Below are 5179 nucleotides of genomic sequence, written 5' to 3'. Positions count from 1 at the left end.
TAGGTATTTTTGGCCCTTTTCGTCGTAATTTGACGTCAAGACGAGAGGGAAAAAAGATATTGCACAAAAAGGGTGGCACGTATCATGTACGGTTGAAAATGACCGTGTTTTTGCTAAAGTTTGGGGAAGATGATTTATACGAGAGAAAGAGACGAATAGGGACGGAGGTTGTACAGAAAATAAAGTGCGCATCCGCTATCATTGAAAGCCGAGGTTTAGCTCTTTGCCTAAAACGTTGAGTGAGGGGAGAGAGTGGGGTGGAGACGAGAGAGAAAGGAGAAGAGAGAGTGCGGCTGTTGTTGTTTGATTAGGATAGGAAGAAAAATGTTTAAGAGAAAGTGGGCCGGTCGGGTCGAAAATATGGGCTGAATTACTTTTAGTCCGAAAATGGGCTGCATTTGTTGAGTATTTCCTTCCCTATTTAGTTATTTTGGGCTTCTAATTTGATAATTAGTACAAAATATATTATGTGAAGATGAATAATAATTAGTATGTAGAAAGTAAAAGGATTTAATAAAGTAAAATTAATTTAACGAGTACAAATCCACAAATCAAATGACGACGAACCATTTTGAAAGTTGTGATGGGAACGTCTTTAGTAACATCGATAGTAAAATAGTAGAAATTAATAATAGAAAATAAAGTTTTTAGTTAGATAATAAATTTAGAAGCATGAAATAAATAGGAATAAGGAGGACAAAATTGGGTGTCAACTTTTAGTTCACTCCGTTCCAAGTTGTTCTTCCTTGATTTGCTAATACGACACACCATTCAAATTCACGTCATTATTTTGAATTTCAAATAATGCATTACTATGATGGGACTCGAAAGATCTACTCCTTTTCTTGCTGATTAGTCCTTTTTTAAATTTTTTCACATCTAAAATTATGCATAAAATCGCCTTGAAATTTTTCAACACTTCCATCATCTTCCCCGTTTGCTTGATTGTTATTTTATGTCTTTTCAATAACAGAATGACAACTACCTTCATCATGACCTTGGTGCTTACAATAGTTGTAATACAAAGGCAAATTATCACATAGACAATCTCACGGAAAATCTCGACAATTTTACCGGATTTTCCATCCATGACTAACGACCTTATACGATTTGGAAGCTTATCTATTAGATCGAGTATGACCTTTACCTAGGCTTGTGCTAGGTCTTGATTTGATTTGAGTTGCTTTATCTATAGCTATTAGTTTCCCAACGGCGAATGGACGCTAGGCAATAAAAGACTTCTGCAAACAAATCGGGTTATAAATCAGGTAAGAAATCCATACCACGGACCTTAGTCGTTTCCTCATAGGATTAAATCCAATGGACCATGGAAATACCATATATTGATGTTCTTGTCCATTGTAGAGCGGATATTAGGCGAAGCGAGATAGAGCTAGTACAAAATCTTCATATTGGTCAAACCTCAACAAGATTTGCCTTGGAGCAAGTAAACCAATTAAGCAATTGGCCTTGGTACCAAGATGTTTTGGCAGAAGTGACCTTAAATCCTTTAGATCTGGCGCTCCATGAGATAATTTAACCACCACTGCTTGATGCAATCCTTCTTCGATGGCAAATTCTTGTCTTTCCTCTATTGAAAACGTGATGGTAGGTTCTCCATGAACTGTTTTGATGGGTTTTAGTATGGTTTTTGTGGTAACTTGGGCAGAATTGTTTTAGGATTTAGGAGATTTGCATAAGAAGTGGGTGTATTAGAGTTGGATTTGTCTCTCAGCCAAAGGCTGGGAGAGACGTGCAACCATGGCTGCTCTAGGGTTTTTCAAAAGTCATGGAGGAGAGAGGAGAGAGGAGACCGGTTACCGAGTAGGGCCCTTTCATCCATTTACTCTTACTTGTAAGTGCGTCAAATGTCTTTCTATGCTGTTTCAAGATGTCATATCTGGTTATACTGAATTGACTTCTTAATTTTGTTTTGAAATGAGAAAATGAAAAGGAAACCTGCTTATGCAATAATGTTGCAGGCAGCACAGCCTTAAAATATTTTTCATACCCTTTGTTGACTACATTTGTTTTGAGTGCAGGACATCTTGCAGCTTCAGACACACTACAGAATTGTGATACTATGCTCTGAACAACTAATAATTTGTATTGATATTTCAAGAAATTTGCTATTGTCGTAGTATGCTCCACGATCATTTCAAAATATTTGCTATCGTTGTAGAAGGCTCCACGATAATTTCAAGAAGTTTGCTATAAAGGAGGAAAGCTCACAGAACATGCCGGCAGAGGTTAATGAAGCTAAATAGAAATTCTTGGTGGAAATTCTAGCTCTAAACCATTTAAGGTAATTAGGAATACATCAAAATTTAATGGATTTAACTTTATAATATTGTTTATTATAACCAGCTCTTCTCACTCTCACTATCTTTGCCTTTTCATCGTTCCCATATCCTTCCTTTTTGCCGGCTTCTACGACAAATTAAGTTTTTCTATTCTACTATGTTTAATAGAATAGGCTTCTTATCATTATGACTGATTTCAAATGGTTTAGATGAGGCAATTTACATTGTTCACTATCATGTTCATAGAATATTTTCATTCATTATCTTCTGAGTTCAAAAAGAAAAGTTGCTTGTTCTTGGTTCTTTGAAAGGTTGATGTGCTTGTTCTTTGCCTCAATAGTTTTCAGTTGTAATTTATTTAATTTTTCTGTATTCTAAGTTCAACCAGAAAAATTGCTTGATCTTGAGTCTTTAAAAGGTTGTGCTAGATCTTTGGTTCTATAGTTTTCAACTGTAATTTAATTAGTTCTCTGTACTTCTAAATTCTAATGTATCCTTTAGCTTAAGTTGAGTACCATTGCTTGAAGGAGGACTGGCTCAAGATGAAAGTGTATTTCCTATCATGTTTTTGAAGTGCTTCTGTACTACTACAGTTAATTCATAACTTAGCGCATGGTAAAGGAGTATCCCATTTAATGAACCAAGAGGTGCTATGACTAGAAAATTTAAACTAAATATTTGATTTTTGCCTTATAAAGATGGTAGAATGAAGAAGTCTATTTTAAAAATAGAGACAGATCACTGTACTAGAAACATTAAAATCTTATATAAAAAGTATCTTCTACATTTGAGAAAAGAATGTAAAAGAAAATAAAGACAGAGCTAATATGATCTTGTGATATATGCAATATTTATAGTGAATATTAGCTCTCTTCTTCTATGTTTCATGGTGCATGGTCTTACATGATGACTTCTTAGCTTTAGCTTGGTTATAGACGTTTTTATATCATTCACTAGTGCCCAGAATTTTTTATTTTGATCTACATGTGTACTTTATAGCTTCTTTTTATTAAAATGTAATTTTATTTATCTTCTTTTGCAGGCTGGCAATAGTTTCATCTAACACACAAGTTATTGGAAGAAAATTTGGTTTTTGGCTTACCGTATTTTATACGCCTGCAATTTTTATGTTTTTTTCTTTTTTTAAAAGTAGCAACATATTTTTAGGAGTATTTAATTTTCTGAAGTGAGTAAATATTTAGTACATCAGTTTTATGTACTAGTACTAACCTTAGGAAATATATTTATATAAACATTAGTGAAATTTTAATACGAAATGTGAATTGTGTATGTGTAAGTTGCTAAAGTTATATTGGAGAATATTATTCATATATAGCAAAAATATAATATTGTTGGCAAAGAGGCATTTCCAACATTTTTTTTGTCACTAATCACTGCAATTTATAGTGATATTTTGTTTTGTTGGTAAAAACAATAGTTTTAGCGATGACATGATACGTTTCAACTATAAATTTGCAAGCCATTTTTGTAAAAGACAAGTCGTCACTAATTTGTACATTTAGGGACGAAATATCTTTTTGTATATAAAAGGTTGTCTTTAGTGACGAGATTACACTTATTCAACTACGAAATAGATATAACTTCAGAGATAATTGATGTCGTCACTAATTAAACTAAAAAGTTAGTGACAAGGTGATTTCGTTGGCAAGAATAACCTTTTTAGTGACGAAAACACACTATCAACTACAAAAATTTTAAACTTTTTTGACGAATGAGTTCGTCCTAAATACTATGCATTTGGGGACAGAAAAAAATCGTAGCCAATACAATCTTATTTAGCGACGAGACAATAAATTTTCTTTGTATACATTTAGCTAACCACGTTTAGAGACGAATGATTGACGAAATTTTTTTCGTTACAAAAAGTTTTTGGTGACGAAATATGATGTTTAGATGACAAAATAATTCGTCACTGGTAATCAAATTTGTTGTAGTATCGCCTCATATAAGCAATCTTGACATTGGGCCATACTCAAATCACCCACACATTGGGCCATACCTTGTATATCTTTTGTCCTACCAACCCTATAAAGCCCATTACCACCCATTAATCCCCCCCAAAACAGCATCCGTACGGCCCATTTCATCTAATCCCAGAAAGGAACTATTATCATACTCTACAAAATACCCTTGTAATTGTAGAGCTCCACCACAAGTTTGTGGGCACAACTCGGTGAGTTGGCTCACCGAGTGTGCTAGACACATGGCGCAATTCGGCATGGACAAATCGCCTTGGCATTGATATAGACCGTTGATCATGTCTTGTTTGGCGGACCCCACAATGCTATACTTGTTGTACGATGAGTAAGTTGTCGAGTTGACTAGTGTAGTGAGTAGAGAGTTGAGGCTCGACTCGTAAGGCGAGTCGAGTGAATATTTTATCTGTGAGCAACCACCATAAATAAAACCATCAATAGATGAATCAGAGAAAATTAAAGAAAAGAAGAAGGCTGAAGTGGTGAAAAGCCCCCTAAACTTGACACGTTTTGGTACTTTAGTCCCTGAACTATTGACCCTCTTAAAAACACCCTTAATATTGGTCAACTCAATTTAAATTTACCATCGTGTTAGGATACCTCAGCAACGTGAATCCACGCGCTGTCCACTTGGCATTTTCTTGCTATGCCATGTGGCAACATGGGGTGAATTTAAATTCGGATTCTGTGGGGTGTTTTAAGTGTGGCAATAGTTTGGGGACTAAATTAATAATTCGTGCCAAGTTTAGGGGTGTTTTCACCACTTCAGCCAAAGAAGAAAGAAGAGAAAATGTACATGAAAATGGAGAATTTTAGCCATTTTCTTGAGCAATTTTTAGAGCTATCAGTTATGAGTGTGAGAGAGGTTGAGATATGGTT

At 34.8% G+C, this 5179-nt stretch overlaps 1 pseudogene; it reads right to left on the bottom strand.

The window, feature by feature from the left end:
• Positions 1–4243: 4243 nt before the first annotated feature.
• Positions 4244–4963, bottom strand: LOC132060486 (plasmodesmata-located protein 7-like; annotated as a pseudogene).
• Positions 4964–5179: the final 216 nt, after the last annotated feature.

This window comes from Lycium ferocissimum, chromosome 6 (assembly GCF_029784015.1).
Source record: "Lycium ferocissimum isolate CSIRO_LF1 chromosome 6, AGI_CSIRO_Lferr_CH_V1, whole genome shotgun sequence".
NCBI classification, from domain to species: Eukaryota; Viridiplantae; Streptophyta; class Magnoliopsida; order Solanales; family Solanaceae; genus Lycium; species Lycium ferocissimum.
This window is presented reverse-complemented; position numbering and strand designations above follow the sequence as displayed.